The sequence below is a fragment of the Mauremys reevesii genome, linkage group 10 (genome assembly GCF_016161935.1).
Source record: "Mauremys reevesii isolate NIE-2019 linkage group 10, ASM1616193v1, whole genome shotgun sequence".
Taxonomy (NCBI): Eukaryota; Metazoa; Chordata; order Testudines; family Geoemydidae; genus Mauremys; species Mauremys reevesii.
The window spans coordinates 48,350,421-48,365,023 of record NC_052632.1 but is presented as its reverse complement, the minus strand read 5'-3'; the positions used below and the strand labels follow the sequence as shown (position 1 = coordinate 48,365,023).

General features: G+C 53.6%; 1 protein-coding gene across 1 annotated transcript in view; it reads left to right on the top strand.

Moving 5' to 3' along the window:
* The window catches only part of LOC120373303, a 36,173-nt gene that overhangs the window by 7,910 nt on the left and 13,660 nt on the right, over positions 1–14,603 (top strand). The window lies entirely within an intron of this gene.

The following is a 14,603-nucleotide window of genomic DNA, read 5'->3' as shown; positions in this document are numbered from 1 at the left end:
ATCCCCGCCGCGGCCCGTCTCCTCCATCCGGAACAGTTTCCGCCTCGAGTCCCTCCTTGCCCTTTTAGTTCTCCAGTTGCTCGTTCCTGCCCCAGTTTGAGTCATTAGTTAGTGTACATAGTTAGTGTGTGTAGTAGTTTAGTATGTTGTTTCTGTTAGTTGTTGTAGTGTTATATATTTAGTGGGTTGTTTTAGTTTCATGTTGTCTTCTTGTTATTGTCGAGTGTTAGCTTTCCTAGTGGTAAGGGTTGCGCCGCAGGTTAGCCGCCCGCATTTGTTACAAGTGTTCTGTTCTGCCGAGCCTGCCTGAGTAAGACTGTGACTCTTGCGGCTCTTTTGAGATATGTGCGAGATCCTGCGCGGAGAGCTGCCAGACTTCGGCAAGCGAGGCACAATGAGATGGCCTCGGGCCTCCTCCGGAGCCGCTCCGGCAGCCGCGACCTGCGGCAGCCAAGCTCAGCTCGGCCCGGCTCGGAAAGAGCGCGGCCGCGGCGCGCCGGCACCTCCCCCCACCCGAGCCCGCCGCAGCGCCCGCACCGCGGCTCCGACGCGAAAGCGCCCCGCCGTCCGCCGAGCCCCCCACCCCGGCCGCGCCAGCCCGCCCCCAGCCGCTCCGGACCCTGAGGCCGCTCGGCGCCCCATGCGCCCGGGCCGCCGGCGGGCGGGTAGCCGCCGGAGCGCCGGTCAGCGCGCCCCGGTAGCGCTCGAGGCTCCCCACCCAGGAGCAGCGGTTCATCACCCCCACCGCCCGGCTCGCGCAGTGGCGACGCGGCGCTCGCGGGACGGGCGGCTCCGGCTCAGCGCCGCCACGACCCGAGCCAGCTCCCTCGGCGCCGCACCGGGCGCGGCGCATCTCGTCCGGGCGGCGGTCGGGCGCGCTCGCCGCGCTCCCGTCCGCGACGCGCCCCTCCCTCTCCGCGCGGCCCGGGTGCGGACGGGCCCGCATCACGAGCACGCTCCGGCTATCGCCCGCGCCCGCCCCCGGCCATCGTCGTCCCATCCCGGGTGCACGTCCGTGGCGCTCAGCGCGTCGCACGCGGCCGCGCCCGCTCCGCGCGCCCGTCCGCAGGTCGCCTCCATCGCGCGTGCCCGCGATCCGGCGCCGCCCGCTTCGGCCCCGCCGGCGCCCGCCCGCCGCCCTCCGGTCCCCGCCCGGTCCCCCCCGCAGCGCCCGCCGCTCCTCGCGCCGGCACCGGCCCTCCGGCGCCGGCCGCCCCAGCTCCCTCGGCACGCCGGCCCCCCCCGGCCCGCGGCGCCCCGCACCTCGCCCCGGCACACTCGGCACCGCACGGCTCCGCACCGCCACCCCCCCGACGCGCCCGGCACCGACCGCCGGAGCGCGCACCATCCCACTCGGCGCCCCACGCCCCCCTCCAGGCGCCGCAGCCGCCCCGGCACCGCCCACCCACTCCCCCCACCCTGGCCGCGGGCGCTGGACGCCAGGGAACCCCCGGGCCGCCGCACCCGACATTGACCCCCTCCCGGGGGGGGGCTGGCGGGCCCCCCCAGCCAGGCAACCCACTGGGCCACCCCCCGGCGGCCGCCCTCCGCGGCCCGAGCCCCCGCCCCCACCCCGGGCCGGCCCATCCGCTTCGCAGCCCGCCGCCCGCGCCAGGCCCTCGCCGGGGCACTGCCAGGCCAGGGTGGCCACACCAGGAGCACCTGCCTCATCCAGGTGCTGCCAGGCGCCGCTCCAGCAGGTGCAGAGGGCCGGGAGGGGGGAGCGAGGCGTGGAGGGGAGCGTGCTGGCCATGGGGAGGTGACCTTCTAGAGTGGCCGAAGCAAAGGCCATTGCCCCTGGCAGGCCAGCGAGGAGAGGTCCGAGTCTTGCCCTCACGGGTTGCCAGGACGGTCGAGACCTGTCAGAGTCGCTGCCCCGTTCCTTCGCACCAGAAGAAAGACGGCAGTATTCGGGGCTGGCCTCCCTCGCCCCGCCCCCCGCGCGGCGTCGAACGCCACCCCGGCCCCGTCCTACCTGACAGTGTCCGACCCGACCGGCGCGCTGGCTGCGGCCCGGCGCCAGCGCATGGACCCATTAGTCCGAGCGCGGCGCCGGCTCTGAGCTCCCGCTCTCCGCCCGCGGGCAATTCTTGCGGGGCGCCTATTCGGCCGACTCTTGGCCCGGCGGCCTTGCAGAAGTAGACCAGACAGGCTAACGCCTGAACTCCGCCGCGGAGATCTAGCGCTGCTGGGCCTCAGCATGCCTCAGAACTCAGAAATAGCCCTATAGCTGACCCCGCAGCGTGCCTGCTCAGCCAGCTCGAGGGGACAGAGCGGCGGGCGAACTGTCACGCGCGCGCAGACGCAATCTTCCGCCACTCGGGGTGCTGTCGCGGTGGCCTCAGGGGTGACCGTTTTCCCCCCAGGGGCTGGGTCTCTGCAAGCGCCCCTCCCCGTCCGTTGTCACGGGCCACGCCCTTGACCCCAGTCCACCGACTCCGCTGGAGCAAGGACACGCAGGCGTCTTTCGCAGAACTACGCGCCCCTCCACGCCCCGCCAGAGCGCCACCGTTTAACGCCAGCGAGGCGGCCCCTTCGCCCCGCGGCCGCCGTCAACGCGGAGGCCGCCAGGCGCCGCGGGACGCGTCAAGGCCGGCGGGCCCGGGCCGCGGCCGCAACCAGGGGCTTCCGGGCGCCCCAAGGCCCATCGGCCCTCCATCCGGGTCCGCCCTTTTGTTTCCGGGCGGCCAATCCCTTGCCACCTCCCATCCTTGCTTCGGTCAGCTGCCCACAGGTGGCTCCCAACATCGGTCAGCCCGGTCTCCTTCACCATCCTCTCCCACCCCCCTCCCGCCACATCCGCCCCCCCCTCCACCCACCCCCCTCCCCCCTCACTCAGCCCCCTCAGGCTCTCGTGGGTGCATACAGAGGGTGTCCCTCTGTCAGGGCAGGGTGCGGGCCAGGCAGTGTTCCTCAGGTGCAGCCTCTCCTGAAGGCCGGCACCCTCTGGACCTCCATCAGGGGCTTCGGGAGCCTCGACAGATATCTCTGGAACGGCAAGTGGAGTCAGGTCCCTGACGGTCCGGATGCCCATCCTTGTTTCCGGAGATTGGTTTGGGGATTCCTTACCATGAAGATTCCGGATGGCTTCCTTCCGCCATTCGTGTGCCGCGCTTCCACTCACATGCTGCGTTACCCACGCGACGTTACCCCGCGCCTCCGTTCCTCCACACGCAGTTTGTTTCATGGCGTGCATGGCCTCGTGGCGCAGACGTGTGTCGCGGCTGCTCCACCCCGTCGCTCCATCGCGCCGGGTGTCTCCACGTGCCTCTCACGTCTGAGGCTGTGACAGCCGCAGGTGTCACTGCTCTCTCCTCGGTCTCCTCTCGGCCTGCTGGTCAGTGCGCAAGTGTTCGTCCTCCGGCCTCCTGAGCGGTCCTCGCGGTCTCCGGTCCCCCGCCTCCCCCGATCGCCGTCGCCCGAGCCCTTCTCGACCGCGGGCCGGCGCTGCCCTCCTCGCACTTCCCACCCCTTCCCTTCGGGGCGCCCCATTCTCACCGCGCAACCGGCCCTTGGCTGGCCCTGTGCACCTTTGCGCCTGCTGGGCTGCTCGGAGGCTGAGTCAGATGTGGCTGCGGCCCGGGCTGCTGGCCCTCCCGTTCAGGCCCCGCTGTGGCCACGGCCGGCCCCCACGACCCTAGATCTGGTGGTCACGGGTCACCACCCACACTCTCCAGCTGCGCTGGGGGGCGCCCCGCTCCCCCCCCTGCGCTCGCCTGTCACCTGCCCGCGGCCTCAGCCAGCGGGACTGGCTGCAGAGCGCCTCGCGCCTGGGGGGAGCCTCGTGGCCTGCCCCTGCACTGGGCTCTGGTCTGGCCAGCACAGGAGCTCTCCCGCACATCAGCGTCTCGCCTCAGACTCCGCCTGGCTGGGCGCCGCAACGCTGTTTAGACCGGGACGGCAACCATGTTCTATCTGAACAAACACACGCGGCGGACGATCCCGCTGTGCAGGGAGGGGGCCGGCTCCCTCCCACGGGCCCTGTGTCCCTCAATTCGCACCGGCCTGAACCTGGCGCTGCCACGGTGCAGCGTTCTTTCTGCGTCTCTACAGGCTGGTTCTTCCGCAGGGTGGTCGCCCCCCTTCGGCAGTGGGCTGTTCCCCCCGTGTTCCTTCTTGGGATTTCCCAAGGGCCTCAGGACCCCAACAGACTGTGCGTACCAGGACTGCGTCCCAGACTCCAGCTCAACGCCGTACCAATGTCTCTCTCGGACGTCCTCATCTCTCCCCTTCCCTTCTTCCTTCCGTCCCGGTTCCCGCGCGTCCCCCTTCCCTCGCTTCACGGCCCTACGGAGGAACTCCGCCCGCCGCTCAAGCTCGTCGGCCTGGCGGCGTCGGCAGCACTGGCGACCCAGCTCTCGAGCCTCGCGATCGGATCTTCCTCTACCTCCGGATCCCCGGACTGCATCTCCATGGACTTCAGGCTTTGTCACCACGACCAGCACCTCGCCAGGCTTTGTCACCAGGCCTGGGGTGGTTGGTGTTCTGGACCGGTTCAGAGAGGACCTGTTGACGCCAGCAGGCCCTCTTGAAGGGGACCGCACCGTCCTCCCCGGGCGGCTACCTGGCTACAAAGTGGAAGCCTTTGGTGCAATCACCTTTGTCTTAGGTCTCTGTCTCCCCCTTCGTCCCCCGGTCCTCGCCCCTCGACTACCTCTGGCCTGAGAAAGCTCTCGATCGCGATCTGCCCCCTGGTGGCGCGCTCGGCCTTTCGCCCTTCTGCCGGCCCTGCTGTAGGCCTGCTGCTCATGGTCGCCCGCGCCCCGCAACCCCTTCCGCTCCCCCGCTTCGCCCCGGGTCCTCCCCCGTCGCTCGCCTGCTCCTGATGGATCGAACCCCAGCTGCTGAGCGCGCCCCCGCCTCCCCCTGGCCTCGCCCCCCTCCCTCTCTCTCTCTGGAACACGGCCTTCGGCGGCGGCTGGCAATCGCCATCCGCCAGGCCAACGGCTCCCGAAGCGCGCCCTGGGTCCGCATACCCTCTTCCACTCCCGGCGGCGTGCCCCGGCCAGTGGGCGGCCTCCCCGGCCCTCCTCGGCCTTCATCTGGCATTCAGATCTTCTTCAAGATCTTCCTCTTTTCCTTCTCTCTCCGCCTCACACCGCCAGCAGCAGCTCCACACAGCTCCACACCCACCTCCCTCGCCTCGCTTTCCATTGGCCTTTGTAAGTCCTTCGTTCCTTCCGCGTTCCTCCCAGTGCTTCGCATTGAAGGAGCGAGCCTGTTTCATCGTTTCTTCTTTCTTCTTCTGGACATCTGCTGCACACATCATGCACAGGCTTGCCGCGTCCCCCTGCCGACCCCCGCCGCCGACGCACAAGCGCGCGCCGCGCGCTCGCCAACGCCTTTCGTCGGCATCCCCACCAGGACATCTGTCGGCGTCCAGCTGTCTTCATAGTCCATACCTTGGCCCCCCCCACTGTGCAGGCAGCAGCAGTTCTAGCGCGGCCGCTTCCGCTCTCGCACTCTACACACGTCTCATTCCATTACACCCCCCAGTAAGCCTAAGGCTTGGACATGGAGGAATGAAGGGCAATCAGCAAAGAAGAAGAAGAGGAGGTTAAGACCTACTCACCTGTAGTAATTGTGAGATTGTTGTGTCCTCTCTCCTCCCATTCCAAACCTCCTCCTTCCCCCCTGTCCGCGGCGGAAGGAGCGGGGAGGAGCGCGGGGGGCGGGGTGGGTATATACGCCGCATGGCGGGCGCCTCGCCAGGGGGCGGGGCTTAGCGCCGGAGTTGCTAGTAAAAAATAAATGAGAGCCGAGACGCGTGCGCGCGCACTACTACATGGGGATGGATAGAGCAACACATCTCGAAGAACACCAGTTACTACAGGTGAGTAACCGTCTTTTATCCATTGCAGAGGATTAACGATAGTATATGCACGTATGATTAAAACTCCCCCTTGCCCACCCTTTCATGTACATACACAGTATGGTGTAGACTGAAATGGCGTGTTAACAGCCTGGAGTTCAGACTGTCAGTTGCTGTGTGGTGGTCACTGTGGCAGTTCCTCCCCCCCCCTTGGTGCAACCTGGAAGTGGGGTACCGCTGAGCCCTTTATTTTACCAATCCCAGTACCATTGTGACAAGCTGCAAAACCCTGACATCCACAGGCAGGGGCCACACCCAGCTGTGTTCATGAATGTTCTGGCCAGCCACTACATGAACCACCAAAAGTAATTTTGGCTCCAGCTAAAATACCCCCAACCCAGGACCTGGAGCTGTACCGTCCTGCGCTGGTCCAAAAAGCCTGACTAGTAGAGATTACAATTATCCAGTCTGTCCCTCCCTCAGTGGAGAGGAATATACACAAACCTTTGTTAAGTGAGCTGAGATTTTCCCCCCAACACTTCACTCACACTGTCTTTAGGTAAAATATAAAATAGATTTATTAACTACAGAAAGATAGACTTTAAGTGATTATAAGTGATAGAAAACAGATTAAAGAAGATAACTTAAACAAAATCCAATCTAAATCTTATACACTACATGGGATTTGAATCAAACTGTGTCTCACCCTGTTAGAATTATAGAAAATTAGGGTTGGAAGAGACCTCAGGAGGTCACCTAGTCCAATCCCCTGCTCAAAGCAGGACCAACACCAACTAAATCATCCCAGCCAGGGCTTTGTCAAAACCTCTAAGGATGGAGATTCCACCTTATAGTACAAGTAGTTTGTAGATGTTTTATACACAGGCAGGAATCCTCTCTTCCAGCCTGGGACTAGCACTTCCCCCAGTTCAATCTCTGTTTCAAAGGTGTTTCCAGGTGTTCTCTTGGGTGGAGAGTGAGGCCTCTTGGTGATGTCACTTCCCCCTTATGTAGTTTCTTCCATAGGGCAGGAACCCCTTTGTTCCAAGCCAAGTTCCCAGCCCAGTTTGTGGAAAAATACAAGTACCAAAATGGAGTTCAGTATCCTTGTGATCTCATCACATGCCCTTGCGTGCTTCACTGAGTCATAGCAGGGGCCATTACCCATATTCCAGATAGAACTTCCTGAGGAAGGTCCATCAGGTGTAGATAGGCTTCTTCCGTGGTCCATTGTGAGTTGTGTTCTTTGATGGGCCGTTCAACTTGAATAGTTCCTTCACAATGTGCTGGCCAGACTAGAAGTAAAGCTTTGTGGGTGTTACCCAGAGCAAGCACATTTGAAATACAGATGCATAGTCAATATTCATTACTCCAGATACAAATATAATACATGTATACAAATAGGATAATCATATTTAACAAATCATAACTTTTCCATTGACACCTTGTGTGCCTTGCCTTTGTACAAAGTGTATCATAATTATGTCAATCATACCACAATGGTGAATATGGGGTGCAGAGTGTCCAGTCAGTTGGTGTGTGTGTTGATATGGGATGGTTGAATTGAAAATGAGTATGTTCAGGGGAGTTGGTGTGCTCCAGTGACTGAATAATTGGAGAGCAGTTTTGGTAAGGGGAGTGCCTTTTTTAACCTAGTTCCTTTGATTTTTAGGAATTGTGTTTTCTGACAGGAAATCCACTGGAGAAACCTGAATTCTCAGTTAACACAGGGTTGTGGTTTTGTGTGGGGTCTTTATTTGGGTGGGGGTGGGGAATAAATAGTAAAGGGATAGACTAGTCTCTGCTTTTGGAAGTAAGCCTAAAGCTATGTATATGTGACATTCCCCTCAGGTGGTATCCGGACTGGTGATCTGCTAGGTCACTCCAATCTTTGACTCTGGGAGCCAGCCTTACCCTGCTCTGCTGTGAGAACCCCCACTCCGGGGCTGTTCACGCACAGCCTCTGGCATGTAAGCTGCTCCTTGGATTGTGCAACCAAATGGCACTAGCCAATATCTCCAGTCCCAGACACAATCCTAGGAACCTCCATCTTGCCGTGTCCAGTTATGCCTGCTGGACACTGCACGCTTATATGAGTTTGTCAGTTTAACAAAGAAATTGATATGCACCAGGCTTGTTATCCCAAGGGGAGTCTCTGACACACTTCAAACCAAACATACTGCTTCAGGTAAAATAAACAGATTTATTAACTACAAAGATAGATATTAAGTGATTATAAGTCAAAGCATAACAAGTCAGATTTGGTCAAATGAAATAAAAGCAAAACGCATTCTAAGCTGATCTTAACACTTTCAATGCCCTTACAAACTTAGATGCTTCTCACCACAGGCTGGCTGGTTGCCCTTCAGCCAGGCTCTCCCCTTTGATCAGTGCTTCAGTCGCTTAGTGGTAATGTCCATAGATGGAGGTGGAAGAGAGAGGAAGAGCATGGCAAACCTCTCTCCCCTTTATCAAGTTCTTTCTTCCCTCTTGGCTTTTCTTCCCCCACATCCCCTTCAGAGTCAGGTGAGCCTTACCTCATAGCACTCCCAAACTGACCAAAGGAAGGGGGTGACTCACTTGAGAGTCCAACAGATCCTTTGTTGTTGCCTAGGCCAGTGTCCTTTGTTCCTGTGAGGCCGGGCTGGGTTTGTCCCATGCATGCCCTGATGAGGTGTGAACTGTCCCGCTGCTTCTGCCTGGGCTTGCTTTAAGCCTTGAGGACACATTTTCAGCCTCTTAATTATATACATGAAATTACAACCTATAACATTATTATAACCACGATTACTATAATATTATCATAACAACAATGTTCAGTGCATCATGAGCCTTCTGAATTGACATGACAAACTTTGCATTAGATACCACACGATCATATTATAAGGATGAACATGAGTGCGCTGGGTATTCTCCCGAGGTACAGAACGTGACAGTATACACTACCATGGTAAGTCGACCTAAGTTACGCTACTCCAGTTATGTGATACATGCAAAGAGGGGTGACAAAGGAGCGCACCTCAGTCAGTAGGACCCAGCTGCTGCAGCACATGCAGGGGGGTGGGGGGCAAGCCCACACCCTGCACAAAACGCTGCTTTTGCTTGACACCCCCCTTTACCCTGGCACCCACAATGGACACCCTGCCTGGCTGGCCTCCAGCACAGGCCCTGACTCAGCCCCATCCACACCCCACGTCTCACCTGCAACTTATGCCTGGTAAGTAACCCCCTAGGAGCCCAATGTTCCCCAGCAGACCCCAGCTTGCGCCAGGTGTAGTGAAGGATACTGCTCTGTGTAGGAATGTGCTACTGATACATATAGATTGTAGTAAACTGCTACCTGATGTAGCAAATGCCTTCAGGTAGCAGTTTCTTGCACTATAATGTATGTGAAATTGCTATGTGTAGAAATGTGCTATCTGTAGCAGTTAGTGATATGTATAGATTGTAAGAAACACCTTTTGTAAAAAGATGCTACTTTATTTGTACATGCATGAAAACTTATCATATTTCAATCTTCCCTCATAGATCATGTTTTCTAGACCTTAAATTTTCACAAACTTTATAAGTGTACTCTCTGTGCCATTATCTCAGTCATTAAGATTTTGAATAGAAACATATCCACAACTGATCCCTGGAGACCCCCCACTCATGCCCATCTTCTTTATCATTATGTCCATCTAGGTTTCATTTTCATAGTTTGTTTATGAGAAGGTCATGGGAGATGGTATCAAAAGCCTTACTAAAGGCTAAAGATATACCACATCTACCATTTATAGGCTTGTTACACTGTTAAAGAAAGCTATCAGGCTGGTTTTACATGTGAGACTGCTTGAAATACCTTTTTTAGAAAAGTTGGACCTGTCGCTGCTGCACCATTGGTATGTGAGACTGCTATCTGTAGGAATCAGCTACATCAGATGGCCTTTTTTCTTTTTTTTTTTTTAAGCAAAGTTGGACCTCTCGCTGCTGCGGGTAGCATGTTCCTACAGGTAGCATTTTCACACACACATGCATGAAACTGCAAACTATAGGGATGTGCTACCTGTAACACTGCAATGTGATGAAGCTAATTCCTACAGACAGCAGTTTCTCACACGGTCGGTATGTGAGACTGCGATCTGTAGGAATCAGCTACATCAGATGGCCCTTTTTTTAGCAAAGTTGGACCTCTCGCTGCTGCGGGTAGTGAATTCTTACCATTAGCAGTTCCTGAGAGCTGCAAAGGGCTGTGCCTCTTAGCCTTGTGGTGTTCTGAACAACAAGTATTGGCTATTATTCTAACAGAAAGTGAGATGGATTGGGTATGAGCTAAAGATATGACAGTCTTAACTCCTCGGCTGACAAAACATGAAAATAACCTTTTCCTTACTTATGTTTCTGGATGGTACACAGCTGTGGCTGTGCTCAGTTAGGGCCCAGCTGGCCCTGATAAGAGGGCTGTGAGCCAGAAGCTGGAGAAGTCTCACTCTAGCCGTGGAGTGAGTGGGAAGGGGAGTAAGGTACCTGAAGCGGAGCAGTGCTGGGGAAGGGCGAGGGGAGCTCCAGCCTTTTAAACCCCCAGACTGCAGGCCTTGGTGAAGTCCCATGAAAAGGTACTGGGGCTGCAGAGGGGCAAGCCCAGGGATAGGCAAAGGCAGCAGGTCCTAACCCCTTGCTAATTATGAGTGTCCATTACACTGTAGTCTGCCCCAGTGAGCGGGGGCTAGATGATGACTGGCAGTAGCCACTGAGGCAAGGTGGGTTTAGGGGGTTACTGCGGGGGCAGCACCCCGAGGTAAAGGGCACCAGGGTCCAGCAGGGATATGGGTGCCAGCAGCAGGCGAGACACTGGCCAGTAAGAGGCGCTCTGTACACTGGAGAGCTAATTCCCTAGACGACCGGCAGGAGGCACTGCACTGGTGAGTCTTGACCTCGCTACAGTGCCATTGGATTAGAGGAGATTTTGTGGCAAGAACCACCAGTAGAGCAATGTATGTGTAATATAACTACATTAAAAACTCCCACCTTAACCTGTTACTTCCCAATTCATGAGGATAAAAGAACTAACACTGGATACCAGTATATTCTAAACTTTAACTTTTCTTTGTGGGTCAATTGGACAAGTCTGTACAAACTAATGAAGAAAAATAACCAAATTATCCAACTGACTGAAATCACACAGGCCCAGGTTCAGACATGCAGTTTGGCTATTTTACATCAGGGATCTGAAATATAAAGAGTATCTGCACAAGCAGAACAAATTATAAGGAACCATTGGATCTAACTCTGAGTTGTGAAGAATATGTATTAAGGCTGTAACAACCAACAGAAATGCACTTTTATTTAGAAAACCATGATTACATCGAGTCTTCATGACTAGTGATTTAAATTATTATTTAAATCATATTGATTTAAATCAAATCCACCATGGTTTATGGCCAGTATCACAGCCTTATTTACATGTTTATTACCCAAGAAATCTTAATTGACACTTTCACTGTATGACAAGATGCTTAGTCACCATTCTCAAAATACCCATTAGACAAACCCCAAAAATGTATTTGGTATTGAAAGAACCAAGCCAACATTCCTATATTTTCAGGACTGTTTAAAAAACCTTTTGCAAGTGGAATTTAATGGCTATTGCATTAAACACCCTTAATGAAAACCCTTTTAATATTTAAAAAATATTGATTAGTCCCGTTCCACTGCATAGTAGGTCATACAGTCTATTAATAAAAAAAAACCTGAATGCACACAAAACATTGAGAGTAGTGAAAAACGTTATACATAGTATGTGAAATACTTAATTCCTTTGGAAAGCAAGATCATAGGCAGAAAATCTACCATTGTGCTTTATACAGACTTCCACTTCTGTCACTGTTATGCACACATAAGGCGCAAAGAGGATCACCACCAAAATTACACTCAGAACTGCGGTACTCAGATGTCACCTCATAGCTCTCTCATTTAATTTTTGAGACTTTTTTTAGCCTTTGTCTCCACTGTTAAAACTTAACTTGTCTTGTGTTGTTTTCATTAGTTTATTAGCAGTGAGAAAAAGGCCTACATCTGCATAATGGGGACACAAGATATATTGTACACACATGGATTATTCTTCAGTGGTTGATAATACCAGATCCTTCTCGTTCTCAGTATGCTGAGGTGAGCTGAAGTGTCTGTCTTCCCATCATCCAGATTGATAGGTCAATCATTTCTCACTGTTCAGTCCTTGTACCAGGTTGTTCTTGTAGGTTATCATTGTCCACCTTTTCTTTCTTCCCCCCAGTTTCTGGAAGGCTCTTTTGCTGTCACCTGGGTCAAACGGCACCCACTGCATAGAGGTATCTGATCTTGGTCAAGTAGTCCCCATTGTATAGCACTATCGTTCAGAGGCACAGTTCCTGGGATAATCTTTGTGTGTTTGTGCATTCCTTCAATAAGCCATTAACATTGTCTGGCCTTATCCAACAGAGCACATTTTAAATACAGAGACATGGTCAATATTTTTAGCCTCAGATACAAATGTTACATGCATACAGGTTGGATAAACACAGTCAATAGGTCTTAAGTTTTTCAATGATACCCCACATCAGCCATCTTGCATAAAGTATATATTAGCTATGTCATATCCATATCATAAGCATATTTTCATAAAGAATGTAGAGTATAATGTCAGACCCCACATGTATGTTTACTGATCTGCAAATACTAAAGGAGCATGCACCTTTGGGTGCAAATGCTCATGACAATAGTGCAGAGCCATGCAAGCTCCATGATTCTGTGTGAGATGGCAGACAGTGAGGAGGGCCAGGCAAGTTACCGGTAGTGAGTTTAGAAAAAAAGGTGTAAACATTATGTATACGTTTATGTATGGGATACATATAAAATTAGTGGATGGTTAACAATGCATTATAAGAAGTTTGATCCCATGGCCACAACCATCCGTGTGACCTGTTTGGTACCCAGTATACACTGCCAAACAAAAGCTTCCCAAAATACAGTGGGTAGACAGTGGAATATCTATTCATGGTGCACCTCTATACAAGTGCTGCTGAGGCAAGGAGCGCAGGAGGCATGCACACAAGTTACATAGTAACTTTAGTGACTCTATGGTGACATTACTTGAGTTAACCCACACTTAAACTGTAGATATGGCCTTAGGTATATTAAATGTTTGGGAGTATGAGGGTAGACTAAGATTCATTCAGGTGTTTAGAATCAAGGCATTGGAACTGGCCTTACTGCACCCTACAGGCTCAGGAACAAAGAGGCAAAAAAAAATTATTAAAATTTCTTGAGGGTGTATAACTCATGACTTTAGAATTCTTGTGGTTATAAAGGTATCTTGGGGTTGTAGATGTGTGTTCATTATATTTTGAAAGGAAAAACTATGAATGCGTTGAACAAAGAATTAGATCAGTCCCTCAGGATAAGTAGATTGGCTATTAGCCAAGATAATCAGGGATGCAGGCCCATGCTCTGCATGTCCCTAAAATGGTCTTTGACTGCCAGATGATGGGAGTGGACAATGGGATGGTTCAATGAGTCATTGACTGTGTCATAAACATCTGGTTTCCACCTTAGGGCTTGGAACCACCGACGGGCATGCTCAGGTGTTAGCCCCATTCTGATTCTGGCCTTGGTTTGAAAAAGTTTATAATTGTTCAGGCATTCCTTAGGCATTTCAGTCACCACCTCTGCTAAGGGTCCACTGAGCTGTGGCCTCAGTTCTATCATGTACTGGTCTGTAGAGATGCTGTACCCAAGGCAGGCCCTTTCGAAATTTTCTAAGAAGGCCTCAGTATCATCACCTGCCTTGTAGGTGGGGAATTTTCTGGGATGGGAAGCAGTACCTGGAGAAGGGTTGTTAGGGTTGGCTGGTACATCCTGCTTAGCCCTTGCTAACTCCAGTGCATGCTTCTGGGCCTCCCTCTGGATCTCCAAAGCCCTCTGGTGGTCAGCCTCTTTGGCTTTTTCTTCTTTTTCCCTCTCCTCCATAGCTCTTTTGTGTGCAGCCTCAGCCCTGACCATCTCTTTATGTTCCTTTTGGCTCTCCTCAGCCTGGAGTTTGGCTAATTCTAGCTGCTGTTGTATGGTTTTTTTTTTTTCTTTGCCTGACATTTTCCCCCGGTCTACCTTAGCTATCTGAGGGTGGGGGGAACAGCTTGGGATTTTTGGTTACTGTAATGTGACTCTTTAGGGGGAAAAAAAAAAACAAGTAAAACAGGTTTTTGTGACTTGCCTTGGCAATATGTTAATGACCCTCCAGTGATCACAGCTGGACAAAAATCCCTTTGTTAGAATCTCTTATCTGTTTGCCTTCAGGGTGTATCTCCTTCACTGCTTCCCCAGCATCTCAAAGGAGGGGAAAAAAATCTGGCTTTTGGTTCCTAAAAAATCCCTCACTGCTGCTCACCATGTCAAGGTTCCTTCCCCACTCTGAACTTTAGGGTACAGATGTGGGGGACCTGCATGAGAAGCTCTAAGTTCAATTACCAGCTTAGATTTGGTCTGGCTGCCACCATTCACAAGCACTCCCTTCCTTGGGTAGCCGTGAGAAACTTCACCAATTTCCTGGTGAGCACAGATCCAACCCACTTGGATCTAAAAACAAGGAAAAATCAATCAGGTATTAAGAAAAAGGCTTTTTATTAAAGAAAAGAAAAGTAAAAGAAAACCCTCTGGGAGAGATTAGCATACCAGCTACTCTCACAGACAACAGATTCAAAACACAGAGGATGTTCCCCTGGGCAAAAACTTAGTACACCAATGAAAATACCCAAATACCCAATTTGATTCTACTTCT